Genomic DNA, 18,198 nt, shown 5'->3' on the forward strand with positions numbered 1-18,198 from the left:
AGATGCTTATGGCCGCACGATGGGAATTAACAGACTTTCAAAAGGGAGCGGTAGATGGAGCTAAACGGCTGGGCCACTCTCTTTCTGATAGCACTAGGGAATTCACTAGCCCGAGATCAACAGTGTCAAGATTGTTCCGAGAATACCACATTACAGGAATTACCTCTCACCATGAACAACGCAGTAGTCAATGGCCTTCACTTAACAACCGAGATCAGCGGCATTTGCGGTTTGCTAAGAGTTGTCAGTGCTAACAGACAAGCAACACTGCTTGAAATAACCGCAAAAATGATAACTGAATGGACATCCTAGCTGCAAACAGGCATAGATGTACTTCATTGGGGACATGTTGAAAATGTGTGCCCCGACCGGGACTCAAACCCGGGATCTCCTGCTTACATGGCAGACGCTCTATCCATCTGAGCCACCGCGGGCACAGAGGATAGTGCGTCTACAGGGACTTATCCCTTGCACGCTCCCCGTGAGATCCACATTGCCAACATGTCCACACCACTACATTCGTAGTGCGCCTAAAAGATGTTTGCCCATCATACTCATTACTCGTGGCAGATTAATCTACCAAGTCCCGTACGAGTTCGGGCATAGCGTGTGCGTTCGCACTAGAAGGTCAATGGCCGGGAAGCCATATTTTAACTATATATGACGGTAGTATCTGTTCCCGAAAGAACAGTTACCGTGGATGACCACGCAGCTTTGCTAGAAATGAAATGATGATTGAACGGACACCCTAGCTGCAAACAGGCGTTGATGTACTTCATTGGGGACATGTTGAAAATGTGTGCCCCGACCGGGACTCGAACCCGGGATCTCCTGCTTACATGGCAGACGCTCTATCCATCTGAGCCACCGCGGGCACCTCTGTGTGGATCTCACGGGGAGCGTGCAAGGGATAAGTCCCTGCAGACGCACTATCCTCTGCGCCTGCGGTGGCTCAGATGGATAGAGCGTCTGCCATGTAAGCAGGAGATCCCGGGTTCGAGTCCCGGTCGGGGCACACATTTTCAACATGTCCCCAATGAAGTACATCAACGCCTGTTTGCCGCTAGGGTGTCCATTCAATTATCATTTCATTTCTAGCAAAGCTGCATGGTCATCCACGGTAGCTGTTCTTTCGGGAACAGATACTACCGTCATATATAACCGCAAAAATCACTGAGGGACGTACGACGAACGCATCCGTTAGGACAGAGGGCAAAATCTGGTGTTAGTGGACTATGGCAGCAGACGACCGACGCGAGTGCCTTTGCTAACAGTACGGCATCGCCTGGAGCGCCTCTCCTCGGCTCATAACCATATCGATGGGTTTCTAGACCACTGGGAAATCGTAGTCTGGTCAGATGAGTCCTGATTTTAGTTGGTAAGAGATGATAGTAGTGTTCGATTGTGGCGCAAATCCCGCGAAGACATGGTTCTAAGTTGTCAACAATGCACCATGCAAAATTGTGGTGGCACCATAATGGTGTGGGCTGTGTTTACATGGAGTGTACTGCTTCCTCTGATCCAGTTGAACTCATCATTGACCGGAAAAGGTTATGTTCGGCTGCTTGGAGACCAGTTGCAGCCATTTATGGACTTCCTATTAGCAAATAACAACAAGTGGAATTTTTGTAGATGAAAATATGACATGTCATCGGGCCACAGCTTTTCGAGATTGGTTTGAAGAACATTCTGGACAGTTCGAATAAATGATCTGGGTACCCAGATCGTCCAACGTGAGTCCCATGTGTGGGACCAAATCGTGAGTCAGCTCGTGCACAAACTCCTGCCCGGGCAACACTTTGGCAATTAAGTACAGTTACGGAGGGAGCCTGGTTCAACATTTCTGCAGGGTACTTCCAACGACCTGTTGAGTCCATGCGACTTTGGACTTCTGCACTACGACGGGTAAAGCAGGTCCAACATGGTATGAGGAGGAATCGCATGCCTTTTGTCATCTCAGTGTATATTAGTTGTAAAGGAATTACATAAATATTTTTATGAATATATAGACACTAGTTCAATTAGCAGAGATTAATGCGTAAAGTATTTGAAGAACAAAAGAAGCTTTACGCTCTTCGGTTATTAGTTTTAGAATAAGTTACCTTTCGCTTTTATCCTGTCCTTGTGTTAAGACGTGTTGTGCCATTTCTTACTGATAAAATTGGGTTAAGTAACGAAAGTGATTTTGAAGCAGAGCGATTTCGTCTTTTGTGATACCATGGGTTCCAGTTCCAGAAATTCTGGAAAATTATTACTATTATTTTAATTTTATGCAGAGAATTTAGATGGAGGCAACGATCTTCACGGCGACGCTGCTCAACAATAGAGTTACGTGAAAGTGTTCATCTTTTTTCCTTTCGTGGCCGCTACCGTCAATTTCAATATATTTGCCGCGACATTCAGAACCTGCAGTTTTTCTTGTCATTTAATTTCGAAGTCCAGGCATTTACGTTCTAAGATGAATAAATGCATTTAACTGTAATTCTGTTTATCCAGGCCACGGGGGATGGTTGCACTCAAAAATGTACGTGCCTCTATCCCGTTCGTATGTTCGCATACATTTGTGTGTGTACAAGCGTAACTATATTTAAGACTCATTCCCTACGCAGTATTAACACTTATATTTTTTTTGACCACTCCTTCGCGAATGTACGTGCCAGTCGGCCGTATTCTTTAATAACATTATTTGTAATATTCAGTGACTTAGTTTCCACAGTTGATCTTTGCTTGTGTCGCAACAGCGCTTCACGCGAAATATTTATTATGCGACATCTAGAATAACTTTCATTTCAAAATTCCGATGACCGACTGAATAAAGATTTATCTGACAATAACAACAGCAAAACATAATATATAAGAGGACACGTTACATAGTCAAAGACGTAAGTGGAGTGGAATTCAGCTGCAATAATAGTAATTTTCCAGAGACGTTTGTAAAAATCTCACTTAGCTTGTTTAGAAATAAATTAAGAGACTTGGGCTACTGTACCTGCTTTCTTACTTGCATCCATTTAGTGACAGAGATCAGACTAAATCACTGTTCTCGACCTAGACTAAATATTGTGCATGAACACTTTGTAAACGAGGTGATATATCAAGAGCTGTTATCGTTTATAATAATGTGACTCACTTCCTTATCGATTTTTTAGGTCTTAGCACCATCTAACAGTAGATCCCGTCTAGATATTTCATGCTCTACGCCATCGAGACGAGAGGCAAATCTTTAATTAACACTTACGGAAACAGGACGCCATCATGAAGAACAGGAATTAGCCCGGGCAAAGCTCGATTAGTTACAGTTACCCCATATAGAAAGGGATCGATTACGGTCTTCGGAAGCAATGGTCTTTATCAGTGATACGTACCTAAAGATTTTCTCAAAGTAAGATTACTGTGAAGCCTTCACTAAGTGATTTGAACGCTCTGTTTAGAACATCAGCAAGAGTACTTGTAAGAATAGTAAAGCTATGTGTTTCATAAGACTGTAATTGAGACAACAGGCCGAAAATATTCCGTGCCCCTAGAGTTAAAGTTAAACGTGTAGCTTATGAAGAATGGAGGGAAGAAGACCAGAAACTATTTGCGACGTGGCGATAAAAGCAGATGTGGAACATTAGACGATTAACTGACACAGTAAATGAAGAGGTTTTACGAATATTGGTGTACTGCGGGTTAGGAAAGCGTTATGTAAGGAACGGGGATGTTAACTGGTTATATTTACCAATATCCAGCAGCGTTCAGAAGTATTCAACTTGGCATTGAAAGGAACACGTTAATGGAAAAATTGTAGGAACAAATGGCATATAAAATAGGTACAAGCAACTAACATAGGTGTTCGGCACAGTAAGTACGATAAGGTTACATCATTAGTACAAGCTAAGAAGAGAGGTTAGAACAGATTTATGACACTCTTCCCAACTGAATCTTGCATGCCTTCTGTCCACAGTTGGTGGAACATCCGCCTGGACTCGTACTGCCAAATTCTTTATAAATTTCACTCGATATTTGAACCACTGGAGCAACATACCCCCTCAACCCATGAAATCTCATTTCGTTTCGTCCTCTCCTTCTGTGTGCTTCATTTTTTTGTGAGGCAATGTATTGGGAGAATAATAATAATTTTATCCGTTTTGTGTTGGTTATACGTAATAATGCCATTTATAAAGTAGTGGAGCATAAATTAAATTATATAGCTTTACAAATTGTCCCTTCATTTCTACAACGATTGGCTTCTCTCCTCTTCCTCTCGAACAGCAGTAGTCCCATTTCGAACTGTCATATGGGTTGTGCAGGGTGATTCAAAAAGAATACCACAACTTTAAAAATGTGTATTTAATGAAAGAAACATAATATAACCTTCTGTTAAACATCATTACATAGAGTATTTAAAAGGTTTTTTTTTCACTCAAAAACAAGTTCAGAGATGTTCAATATGGCCCCCTCCAGACACTAGAGCAATATCAACCCGATACTCCAACTCGTTCCACACTCTCTGTAGCATATCAGGCGTAAGAGTTTGGATAGCTGCTGTTATTTCTCGTTTCAAATCATCAATGGTGGGTGGGAGAGGTGGCCGAAACACCATATCCTTAACATACCCCCATAAGAAAAAATCGCAGGGGGTAAGATCAGGGCTTCTTGGAGGCCAGTGATGAAGTGCTCTGTCACGGGCTGCCTGGCGGCCGATCCATCGCCTCGGGTAGTTCACGTTCAGGTAGTTACGGACAGATTGTGGAATTTGCAGCTCTCTGCTAGCTCTGCGAGTCGATTTTCCTGGGCTGCGAACAAATGCTTGCTGGATGCGTGCTACATTTTCATCACTCGTTCTCGGCCGTCCAAAACTTTTCCCTTTGCACAAACACCCATTCTCTGTAAACTGTTTATACCAACGTTTAATACACCACCTATCAGGAGGTTTAACACCATACTTCATTCGAAATGCACGCTGAACAACTGTCGTCGATTCACTTCTGCCGTACTCAATAACACAAAAAGCTTTCTGTTGAGCGGTCGCCATCTTAGCAACAACTGACGCTGACGCCTAGTCAACAGCGCCTCAAGCGAACAAATGTACAACTAAATGAAACTTTATAGCTCCCTTAATTCGCCGACAGATAGTGCTTAGCTCTGCCTTTTGTCGTTGCAGAGTTTTAAATTCCTAAAGTTGTGGTATTCTTTTTGAATCACCCTGTATTTCGCGAGAAAATGGTAAGATGTTTCGATGCCTCATTGAGAGAGCAACGTATCGTCGTTGTTTTCGCAATATTTGCTGCTTGTGAAGGGTACGAGCAACGTTGCAGACATTTCTCTCGCTCTTCGCGCCCGAGATGTAGAAATGAATTCATTCCGCAGCGCCTGGAGTACCCTGCAGGGTGAGAGCCGCTGAATGCGCCGCCGTTCCCTTTCTTTACGCCTCGAGCGTAAAAGTGGCGAAGTGGGGCAATGGGGGCGGTGCTCGAGAGCGTCACTCCCGCGGGACTCCCTCCCTACTGTACCTCGTCTCGCAGCCAATGGCGACTTCACGCCCCACCTGCAACTTGAACTTGCCGGCTGCGTGTTTTATTAGTGCACTCATCCGCACGGTTCGTAATTCTACAGAAATGAGGTCGTAGGATGTTATAAGCCATATCCGGCACTGTACTTACAGCTCTCTTGTAACCATTTCCTGAAGAGTGTTCATGTAGTCCCCGCTCTGCTCTTATCTATCATTTAAGCTGGGAATTAGGACGCCCACTTTATGTCAAATATATACTTTTTTGCTTTTTTCCCAACGCATCATTAGGGCCATCTAAGACTCAAACCAGTCTACGCTAAATCTACAGCTACATCTACGCGATTACTCTGCTATTCACAATAAAGTGCCTGGCAGAGGTTTCAATCAACCACGTTGAAGCTGTCTCTCTACCGTTACATTCTCGAACTACCGGCCGTGGTGGCCGTGCGGTTCTAGGCGCTACAGTCTGGAGCCGAGCGACCGCTACGGTCGCAGGTTTGAATCCTGCCTCGGGCACGGAGGTATGTGATGTACTTAGGTTAGTTAGGTTTAATTAGTTCTAAGTTCTAGGCGACTGATGACCTCAGAAGCTAAGTCGCATATTGCTCAGAGCCATTTGAATCATTTGAGCCCATTCTCGAACTGCACGCGGGAAAAACGAGCACTTAAATTTTTCTGTGCGAGCCCTGATTTCTCTTATTTTTATTGTGATTATCATTTCTCCCTATGTAGGTGGGTGCCAACAGAATGTTTTCGCAATCGGAGGAGAAAACTGGTGAATGAAACTTCATGAGAAGATCCCGTCGCAACGAAAAACGCCTTTGTGTTAATGATTGCCACTACAATTCACGTATCATGTCCGTGACACCACCTCCCCTGTTTCGCGATAGTACAAAACGAGCTGCCCTTCTTTGTACTTACTCGATGTCATCCGTCAGTCCATCCTGATGCGGATCCTACACCGCACAGCAGTACTCCAGAATAGGGTGGACAAGCGTGGTGTAAGCAGTCTCTTTAGTAGACCTGTTGCACCTTATAAGTGTTCTGCCAATGAATCGCTGTCTTTGGTTTGCCCTACCCGCAATATTAACTATGTGATCGTTTCAATTTAGGTTATTTGTAATTGTAATCCCTAAGTACTTAGCTGAATTTACAGTCTTCAGATTTGTGTGACTTATCGCGTAATCGAAATTTAGCTGATTTCTTTTAGTACTCATGTGAATAACTTCACACTTTCCTTTATTCAGGGTCAAATGCCGCTTTTCGCACCATACAGATATCTAAATCATTTTGCAAGTCGTTTTGATCATCTGATTACTTTACAAGACGGTAAATGACAGCATCATCTGCAAACAGTCTAAGACGGCTACTCAGATTGTCTCCTACGTCGTTAATATAGATCAGGAACAATAGAGGACCTATAACACTTCCATGGGGAACGCCAGATATTACTTCTGTTTTACTCGATGGCTTTCCGTCTATTACTACGAACTGTGATCCTTCTGACAGGAAATCACGAATCCAGTCGCAGAACTGAGGCGATACTCCGTAGGCACGCAGTTGAATGAAAGTAAATGTAGTTTAATCTTATCTTGGTTACAAGACCCTTGTGAGGAACGGTGTCGAAAACCTTCTGGAAATCTAAAAATATGGAATCAATTTGATATTCCCTGTCGATAGCACTTATTACTTCACGAGTATAAAGACCTAGTTGTGTTTCACAAGAACGATACTTTCTGAAACCGTGCTGACTATGTGTCAATAAATCGTTTTCTTCGAGGTACTTCTTAATGTTGGAATACACTATATGTTCCACAACCCTACTGAAAATCGACGTTAGTGGTATAGGCCTGTAATTCAGCGGATTACTCCTACTTCCCTTTTTGGGTATTGGTGTGACTTGAGCAATTTTCCAGTCTTTAGGTACTGATCTTTCTGTGAGCGAGTGGTTGTATATAATTGCTAAATGTGGAGCTATTTTATCAGCATACTCTGAGAGGAACCTGACTGGTATTCAATATGGACCGGAGGCCTTGCCTTTATTAAGAAAACTCGACGATAACTTGAGGAAAGTTCTTCACTTTCTCTACTATTTATATTAATGATAAGTTCCAGTATCGATAGTTATTACGCCCTCCTGTCTTTATTCTGAGATTTCTACTGTAAGTAGGCTGTTTAGGTTTTTATGTTGGTAACGCCACGTAGCGCTCTGTATGAAAATCACTGACTGTGCTGTGTGCAGTCTGTGGCTGGTTGGCATTGTTGAAATATTCTGTATTGTACTGTTGGCCAGTTGGATGTGAACAGCGCGTAGCGTTGCGCAGTTGGGGGTGAGCCGCCAGCAGTGGTGGATGTGGGGAGAGAGACGGCGGAGTTTTGAGAGCGGATGATCTGGACGTGTGTCCATCAGAGAGAGTAAATTTGTAAGACTGGTTGTCATGAACTGATATATATATTATGACTTTTGAACACTACTAGTCCGCAGCTCGTGGTCGTGCGGTAGCGTTCTCGCTTCCCACGCCCGGGTTCCCGGGTTCTATTCCCGGCGGGGTCAGGGATTTTCTCTGCCTCGTGATGACTGGGTGTTGTGTGATGTCCTTAGGTTAGTTAGGTTTAAGTAGTTCTAAGTTCTAGGGGACTGATGACCATAGATGTTAAGTCCCATAGTGCTCAGAGCCATTTGAACCATTTGAACACTACTAAGGTAAATGCATTGATTGTTCTCTATCAAAATCTTTCATTTGCCAACTATGCCTATCAGTAGTTAGAGCCTTCAGTAGTTAGAATCCTTTATTTATCTGGCAGTATTGGCGCTCGCTGTATTGCAGTAGTTCGAGTAACGAAGGTTTTTGTGCGGTAAGTGATTCATGAAAGGTATGAGTTATAGTTAGTTAGGGCCATTCTTTTGTAGGGATTTTTGAAAGTCAGATTGCGTTGCTCTAAAAATATTGTGTGTCAGTTTAGTGAATGCCTGAGTACGTTCAGTTTTGCTCAGCTGTTTGAAAATCAAATAAGCTAAGAGGTTTATCAGCATAGTCATTCATTCATTTTTGAAAGTGGATGTTTCATACTATGACTTCCCTGGCCGGCAGAGAGAGGGCGGCCGTAGCCAGGGAGGGTGATTTAAGTGGCTCTGCGGGCGAGGGGAAGCGGTAGTCGATTGCAGTAACTATCGGCAGTTTTCCTCGTGACCGCTGGCTGGTCAAAAATCTAGGAGTCAAGGCTCTTGATTGTGTGTGATGCAGCGCCGTGGTCTTGGACATACATTGGGGTTGATTTGCAAGCGGCACCGCCTATAAGAAATTTTCTCTGACAAAGGAAGGCAACCTCGACTTATGAACGTTGGTCAACTTCAGTAACGAATCTGGATGGGTTGTCGGCGAGAGGAAGATTTAGTGATGATCAGTGTGTGAACTTAACACTCTCTGTGTGTTTAAGGTGCTTAATCAAGCTAATTTGGAACGTTATTCATGTCAGACGTTTGTAGTTGCTGTCACCAGAATAACATTTGTTTAATAAAATTAATTTGTTTCACCAGAACATTATGGGATTGGAAAACAAGATGCATGAGCTTATTTTATGCCTACAATATGTGGAAAATTTTGAAGCGATAGATATTCTGCAACTCTCCGAACACCATGTGGCCACAGGGACGGTGAAGTTAAATATCACGGATTGCTACCTGTCATCATTTTTATGCGGAGTTAATATGGGAAAAGGAGAAGTTGAAGTCATGTAAAAGTTGGACATAAAGTCAAAAACATTGAGACAAGTAGTTTGTGCGTAGATGAAAGCCTAGACGAAGGCGCTGGTGAGCTGTTATGGCTGAGCAGTTGGCTGCCAATTGTAACAGTTTACAGATCCCTTCTGAGAACCTTTCAGCGATTTGTGAGAGATCTAGACGCGTTATTAATCTGTCTGTCAGCAAGAAGAAAAAGTTAGTAGTTTGAAGAGATTCCTCTGTAGATTAATTAAAATGTCATTCCACAAAACTTTAAGCAACTGCAAGTACGACTGACATTTTTCACTGAAATTAATAGAATTATAAAAAAAATATAAAAAAACAAAAGCTCATAATATGGTGTCACTGAAACTTGAAAGAGAAATCTGAAAATGTAATTTCACTTAATAAGTAATGCACTAGTGATATATGCAGTGCACCACTGGCACATCGAATTTTTCCAGACGGGCTAAAATCTGCAATTTTTAAGCCTATTCTAATAAAGGTGACAAGAAAGATTTAAATAATTACCGTCTAATTTTCTTACTATCAATTTTTCCTAAATATTTGAAATAATAATGTACTCATGAGTAGTCTGATATTTGACTAGAGACAATTTACTTAACATATCAGAGTTTGCATTCCAGAATGGTTCTTCGACTGAGAATGCTATTTATACATTCACTCTTCAAATATTACAAGACTTAAATAATAAAATATTGCCAGTTTGTATTTTTGTATATTTCCAGTGGGTTTGATTCCGTAGTCACGTTTTATGGAATCGATAGCTTTTTACATGGCTGGTTTTAATCACACTTAACAAACAGGATACAAAAATTTGTGAAGAATAATTCAAACAAAGTTGAAAGTGTAGAATATTTTAGTGACCGAGGGGAAATCACAAAGAGAGTCCCACAGGATTTAATTTTGGATCCACTCTTATTTCTTTCACATGTGAACGATCTTCCACTACACATTGAGCAAGCAGAATTGCTATTTCTTTGCAGGCAGTTCTATTGCTATAATAAATCCTATAACAACCAAAGCAACAGAAGAGATTGTTAATGATGTTTCCCAAAGAATTATTAACTGGTTCTCTGAAAATGGACTCTCGCTACATTTTAAGAAAAGACACTATATTCAAGTCTGTACAACAAATACTTTTACCCACAATTGATGTGGCACATGGACAGCAGTCAATAAACTGGGTAGAACGCTACACATATTGATGAAAACCTGAACCGAAATACGCATACTCCTGAGCTTCTCAAGCAATTACTGCTGCTACTTTTTGTCTTCATATAATTGTTAGTCTTCAAAATAAACGAATCAGCCTCCTGACATAATTTGGATATTGCCACTCTATGTCTGCAATGTAGCAAAGCAAGTTTTAAATTTGACATAAAATGCTTTCCCGTACACGACTCCTTTCATTCTATGGAGGAGTTTCTATTTAAAATCTGGGAACCGTGGGAAAAAACCTTGTTTTTAAGTGTAGCTACCACGAGTAGGACTAAAGAATTATGTGTATATTAATTTTAACACTGATAATGTATACATGGCCTGTAAACTGACGCGTTCCACAGCATTTCGGTAAAATAACCGTTCAAATGATGTATGGACCATGGAAATAACTAAAAAAGCTAAACTGATAAAGAAGACAGCAACCGTTAATAATTTGACAAAAGTGCTAATTGATTATTTCCAAAATCTTTTCGCGACTTCAAATCAATAATTGCTAATATGCTACAAAAGTACTTATTCTAAACAATACTGGCAAGAACAGGGAGCATGACCTAGTACAGAACCACACAGGGCAGTTTCGTTGCAAAGATGGGAGGGATAAGCAGAATATGCAACGACAGTTGTATATTATTTATTATTTCGGCCACAAATTTACTAGAGTCATTCTAATACAATATTACTTTAAGTGGAACGTACAACCACTTATAAGGAGGTCCTTAGAGAACAGTGTGCCTAATGACGACGCTCTTCAAAAGTTGTCTTTTGAAAATTAGTTGTTATTGATAAAAACGATAACGATACGACTCGGGCTGTTCCAAAGCAGTCACAGTTGTGTTAGACCTTTCTCCCTGAACAACAGTTTCTTACAATCTAATGTATATAGTTTTTGCCAACCATTGACATATAAGAAAAAAATATTATTCGTGAATCACAAGAAACTGATAATCCATTCTATTTGGAAATTACGTCTCAATTTCATTTGCGGGTGACATAGCATCCCGCAACACGTCGCGTCTCAATTAATTAATGGGCTTACGTAGCACTTTCTGCCGTCTTCCAGGGCAGAGGCCGAAGCCAGCTGAAAAAGTAAGAAGTTCTCTTTCTCCTAAGTTTTCGGGCTGTGTTTCTCGTGGTGGCGAGAAGTTTTCTTTGAAACCGAGTTTATGGGAGCATCAGGGAAGTTTACGTAGGGGAACGAAAAGGTAGGCTTCGCTGTTGTAATGGCGAAGAAAAACAGGACAGACCAGAGTTTGCAAAAGTCCATGTTGTGATTATCGCTAAGGTCAATACTCTGGGGTATTTCAGGAACAATCATTCCAAACAAAAAAAATCTAGTATTCATGGACTCTAAAACGCTTACCTTAAGAGCTACAGGCACTTTTTTCAGTACCAGATAGGTGTTTCGTAGTAATGAAAGTGGAGAAATGGTCATAGCTCTTAGGTATGCACTTCAAAGCCCATGTTTGATTGACTTTTTCTCTTATTTTGGTGCACAGAATCACCTCTCAAAATGTGGAAAGCAACGTGCTTACAGTAGAGGAGAGTTGTTTCACAGCATCGAATGAACAAGTGCTCATTAGTCTTAAGGTATGCATTTACAGCTTTTTTTTTTGTTAGACCTTTGCTTCGAGTAACCATTCCTGTTGTATCCGTGAATATTGAGAACTATTCCAGGGACGAGATGCAAAACCGTATACTCCGTTTTTGCGAAGTGTGTTGTAACATCCCCTTGTCCTTCGGAATACTTGATCACATTCAGAGGGTGTCACAGCAGCATCATTTGTAGTATAGCACATTGGTTTTTCCACTGGTCTGTAATATCGTCATTGCTTTTTCAGTTGTTCAGGTTGTAAGCATTTTTATCAGTTTTCGTTATCTAGTGTGTCATTTGCATTAAGACTACTTGACTGTTTCATTTGTCTCTCATACACTCCTGGAAATTGAAATAAGAACACCGTGAATTCATTGTCCCAGGAAGGAGAAACTTTATTGACACATTCCTGGGGTCAGATACATCACATGATCACACTGACAGAACCACAGGCACATAGACACAGGCAACAGAGCATGCACAATGTCGGCACTAGTACAGTGTATATCCACCTTTCGCAGCAACGCAGGCTGCTGTTCTCCCATGGAGACGATCGTAGAGATGCTGGATGTAGTCCTGTGGAACGGCTTGCCATGCCATTTCCACCTGGCGCCTCAGTTGGACCAGCGTTCGTGCTGGACGTGCAGACCGCGTGAGACGACGCTTCATCCAGTCCCAAACATGCTCAATGGGGGACAGATCCGGAGATCTTGCTGGCCAGGGTAGTTGACATACACCTTCTAGAGCACGTTGGGTGGCACGGGATACATGCGGACGTGCATTGTCCTGTTGGAACAGCAAGTTCCCTTGCCGGTCTAGGAATGGTAGAGCGATGGGTTCTATGACGGTTTGGATGTACCGTGCACTATTCAGTGTCCCCTCGACGATCACCAGTGGTGTACGGCCAGTGTAGGAGATCGCTCCCCACACCATAAAGCCGGGTGTTCGCCCTGTGTGCCTCGGTCGTATGCAGTCCTGATTGTGGCGCTCACCTGCACGGCGCCAAACATGCATACGACCATCATTGGCACCAAGGCAGAAGCGACTCTCATCGCTGAAGACGACACGTCTCCATTCGTCCCTCCATTCACGCCTGTCGCGACACCACTGGAGGCGGGCTGCACGATGTTGGGGCGTGAGCGGAAGACGGCCTAACGGTGTGCGGGACCGTAGCCCAGCTTCATGGAGACGGTAGCGAATGGTCCTCGCCGATACCCCAGGAGCAACAGTGTCCCTAATTTGCTGGGAAGTGGCGGTGCGGTCCCCTACGGCACTGCGTAGGATCCTACGGTCTTGGCGTGCATCCGTGCGTCGCTGCGGTCCGGTCCCAGGTCGACGGGCACGTACACCTTCCGCCGACCACTGGCGACAACATCGATGTACTGTGGAGACCTCACGCCCCACGTGTTGAGCAATTCGGCGGTACGTCCACCCGGCCTCCCGCATGCCCACTATACGCCCTCGCTCAAAGTCCGTCAACTGCACATACGGTTCACGTCCACGCTGTCGCGGCATGCTACCAGTGTTAAAGACTGCGATGGAGCTCCGTATGCCACGGCAAACTGGCTGACACTGACGGCGGCGGTGCACAAATGCTGCGCAGCTAGCGCCATTCGACGGCCAACACCGCGGTTCCTGGTGTGTCCGCTGTGCCGTGCGTGTGATCATTGCTTGTACAGCCCTCTCGCAGTGTCCGGAGCAAGTATGGTGGGTTTGACACACCGGTGTCAATGTGTTCTTTTTTCCATTTCCAGGAGTGTATTATCATTTTATTTTGTTTCACACAAAGGCTACTACTACAATGTACTACCTGCAAACAAGTAGTTACCAGAGCTTTTTGAAAACTGACAACAGGGCATCATCACGTAAGTTCCATCGCTAATTTTGGTACCAGGTATGCTCTGCCACGTACTGTAAAATGTATTTGATGTGTATATAGACGCAGATGGACAAGCGTTTGTCGCCCGATTGTTCGTTTACATTTGCCTGGCAATTTTAAGATATAAACCTATAAAACAATCGTCACAGTTTCTAGTCTGCTTTGTTACGTATCAGCTGGGCCTCACTATCACTATTCACAACGCACATAACTGATGATCCTCACCGGCCGCTGTGGCTGAGGGTCTCTAGGCGCTTCAGTTCGCAACCGCGCTGCTGCTGCGGTCGCAGGTTCGAATCCTGCCTCGGGCGTGGCTGTGATTACCTTAGGTTAGTTAGTTTTAAGTAGTTCTAAGTTCTAGGGGACTGATGACGTCAGATGTTAAGTCCAATGGTGCTCGGAGCCATTTGAACCATTTTTTGTATGTTTCACTCCAATTAGTAGACCAATGGGGAGATCATCTTATGCTCCTGTGGGAATGGTCAGTTGTAAGTCACTGATGAATTGTATTTTGAGCTATTGAGGTTCTGACAGACGCCCGAACAGGAATTAAAACTCTGTGTGCGGAAATGTGAGGACCAGCGGACGTGAGTGTGACATAGCGGAAGGAGACTCAAAGGCACTGACTGCCAGCGGGTGATTCGCTACAATTCACTTTTGATCAGTGAGCTGGTGTTGAACCTAGTCTGGAAGTCACCACCTAAAAGGCAGTGTTCAAATGGTTCAAATGGCTCTGAGCACTATGGGACTTAACATCTGTGGTCATCAGTCCCCTAGAACTTAGAACTACTTAAACCTAACTAACCTAAGGACATCACACATATCCATGCCCGAGGCAGGATTCGAACCTGCGACCGTAGCAGTCGCGCGGTTCCGGACTGAGCGCCTAGAACTGCTAGACCACCGCGGCCGGCAAAAAAGGCAGTGTGTAAGTCTCCTCGCACTTGCAGGCCCTCTTACATAAACAAGGGCTAATTGGAGGCACGTGAATCATAAACATCAGATATTCACATTGTCGAATGAAATAAGACGTAACAGGAGTAGCCAATGAAGCAGCATATTTAGAATTGCCGTACACTTGTTTGTGATTAGTTTTATTGCGAAGGAAACCAAATGCTTTTCGTTTCTTTGCGCTATCTTTTGAGGTCTGAATCTGTTTCTGTCCTGCAATCAAATATTTCTCCAATAGCTAGTATACGTGTAATAATTTGATTTTTACAGTAATAGGTGCAAGTAACCTGAATGTCGCACTGCTTAAACGACTTAGTTGAGAGCGCGCGTTGAATGTTATGTGCGAAAATTTTGGCTGTTTACTAACTGGAAGTTGATGTGTAATTCTTCTAGAATCATTTTAGCCTCCCGAGAGGTCCTAAAAGTTCCCGTCCCTAGTTCCTTCCCGTATTTCGGCGCCATAATACGAGTATGTGTCGGAGCAATTAGAAAGTGATTTAGCATCCATCAACTTCCAATTTATTTACACGGTAATTACAGATCACGGAAGTTACACAACGCCCCTTGTTATTAAAGCAGGGATGTAGATACAAATGCAAAGATGCCATTTCTCGATCCCCGACACGCATTTCGGATTGCCGAACATGGAATATTTTTGTTACACTCAATGTTCCGTTACTATCCACCTCCAGATAAATGGTTCAAATGGCTCTGAGCACTATGGGACTTAACATCTGTGGTCATCAGTCCTCTAGAACTTAGAACTACTTAAACCTAACTAACCTAAGGACATCACACACATCCATGCCCACGGCAGGATTCGAACCTGCGACCGTAGCGGTCACGCGGTTCCAGACTGAAGCGCCTAAAAACGCACGGTCACAGCGGCCGGCCCACCTCCAGATAAAGTAATAAAATGTTAACGTCTCTGATCAACAGACCTCTTTGGATGTGAGCTGAAGCGTTTCCAGTTGTAAATAATGTGTCTGCTTTTAGATGTATTGCGTGATATTAATTACAAAGCATTCTCGTATGGCCGGCCGCTGTGGGCGAGCGGTTCTAGGCGCTTCAGTCTGGAGCCGCGCGACGGCTACGGTCGCAGGTTCGAATCCTGCCTCGGGCATGGATGTGTTTGATGTCGTTAGGTTAGTTAGGTTTAAGTCGTTCTAAGTTCTAGGGGACTTATGACCTCAGATCTTAAGTCCCATAGCGCTCGAAACCATTTGAACCATTCTCATATGATGTACAAAACTGTGTACTCCGTTATCGCCTACTGTTTTGTAACATCCCTTTCTCCTTCGGAATACGATGATTAGTTTCAGAGGGTGCCACAGCAACAAGATTTGTAGTATCTATGATTTGGATGTTAAGGACTCATCGGCTGATTAAGAAGAGAAGCACTGTGGTACTAATAGACTTGTGATTTTCTACCGCTTATCGCAACACATTTGCATATTTATGTAACACTGGAGAAATGTTTAAAACCAAAGAGACTTTCCTGCGAATATTATACTACATGCGCTGAAGAGAGAAATCAAAACATTAAACCAAGAACGATCAGCAGTCAGAACCAAACTGCTGCTGACTTGCAGTGATGCTTCACAGGCGTGTATAAGTACGTGCATTGTCGACAAAATCAGTTACGTTCTGCATTGTTGATGCAAATAAAAATCTCTCCTTTGCTATGCTACAGTTATGGAGCTTACGCTACGTATCCAATAGTGTGTTTCCGTGAAAATCATGCAAGAGGAGGAGAAACGCAGATTCGAAGAATGAAAACAACTCAAGTTGACATCTTTCGTTGGCTTTGTTTGTCTCCTAATTAATAACTTTGCGTACGTCACTATTATGAATTCAATCGTTAGCTTATTCACCAGTAAGGCACAACACCAGAAAACACGCTGCTAATACCACGTGTCGTGGAATGTACCGAAAAACGCGTGATTGCAGAAAATCAGTTCGGTAAAATTGTGAGTGTTGACACTTAATGCCATTGTAAGGCAAAATTAATGCAGTTACGGGGGTTCGTAGAAACCGATAAATTTATGTCCACAAAACTTACGGGAATGCAGCCCGATAACGTCGTCGACAACCGCCGATATTCCGACAGGGGTACACCCTGTTATTTTGAAGGAATAATTGCAGCAAGTAATTGTTGTGCAAAGAAATTTAAAATCTCCAGAAACATAACACTCACACACACTGTAAACACTAGCCCCATCACAAACCAAAGATGATAGACGTCAGAAATTATCGATAGTGAAATTAATAATCAACGGGTGAGGTACCGTAAACTCTGTCCCTCTGTTTTTTGACAACAGGATTCCATGCAGAATTTAAAGAAAACCACCATCTCTATTTATACGGTCACTTGCTAATTTAATTTCAGTAGCTCCCTAAGTAACAGTATCCCAAAAGCTGGAAGCGCATGCCAGAATACCCCTGTTGTTATATTCCATTGGGTGACTGATGCCAAGGCGATGTTCTCTAATGCCGGATTTGCTCGGGTGGTGTAAACGTGTGTGCGCTTATGTTCAGTACACTGGCCCTCCACAGTAATGATACTCTGACCTATATATGCCGTGCCACAACTACAAGGGACACGGTAGACATACGACTTACGTAAACTAAGATCATCCTTTACAGTACCTAAAAGGACCGTAATTATAGGCGGTGGACGAAAAATACGCTTCATATTTCCACAAATACGACTAACCTTGTTCCATATGACCCTCCCCCCACCCCCGCGTAAGGCAAAAGGACCGTAGCCTTTGATGCCAGCTCGGTATTATCCTCACTCATTCGGTGCACACGCCAGCCTGCGTGAGCCAAAACGCGTGCCTTTCGGCTTCCTCTAGTGTACCGGTGTTGGCTCTCCTGCCAACCCACAACACCTAAAAAGAAGCCAAACAACAGAAGTATCGTCTACATATCTGTAGAAAAAAAACGAGCATGTTTCAAATCCGCCCACTCCAAGACCGGTCCTCGAAATCTTCCGTAAACAACTTGGCAATAACAGTTGACAGGGGGCTTCCCATCGCAATTCCATGTGTCCACTCGTGTACAGATCATTGAAAAAAAGTAAGCGGAAGTCAAAACATGTCGAAATAGGTTCGTTAGTTCAGCACCAAACCGAACGTCAACTGTAACCAAATAGACTGAGAAACACGAGTAAACAGAGAGACCACATCAAAACTTATTAGATTATCAGAGTCATTCAAACGCATTCTCTCTAATCGACGTAAGAATTTAGCCGAATTCTTAATGTGTTGCTCACACCGACTTACTATATAGCTCAAAAATTTATGTTCGCGTAA

General features: G+C 43.2%; 3 non-coding genes across 3 annotated transcripts; 1 reads left to right on the plus strand and 2 right to left on the minus strand.

The window, feature by feature from the left end:
* Positions 1–360: 360 nt before the first annotated feature.
* Positions 361–435, minus strand: Trnat-ugu (transfer RNA threonine (anticodon UGU)). The gene has a single exon. It is a non-coding gene; the product is annotated as a tRNA-Thr (tRNA).
* A 365-nt stretch (positions 436–800) lies between these two features.
* Positions 801–875, minus strand: Trnat-ugu (transfer RNA threonine (anticodon UGU)). The gene has a single exon. It is a non-coding gene; the product is annotated as a tRNA-Thr (tRNA).
* Positions 876–940: 65 nt separating this feature from the next.
* Positions 941–1,015, plus strand: Trnat-ugu (transfer RNA threonine (anticodon UGU)). The gene has a single exon. It is a non-coding gene; the product is annotated as a tRNA-Thr (tRNA).
* The last annotated feature ends 17,183 nt before the right edge of the window (positions 1,016–18,198 follow it).

Source organism: Schistocerca cancellata, chromosome 2, assembly GCF_023864275.1.
Source record: "Schistocerca cancellata isolate TAMUIC-IGC-003103 chromosome 2, iqSchCanc2.1, whole genome shotgun sequence".
In the NCBI taxonomy this organism is placed as follows: domain Eukaryota; kingdom Metazoa; phylum Arthropoda; class Insecta; order Orthoptera; family Acrididae; genus Schistocerca; species Schistocerca cancellata.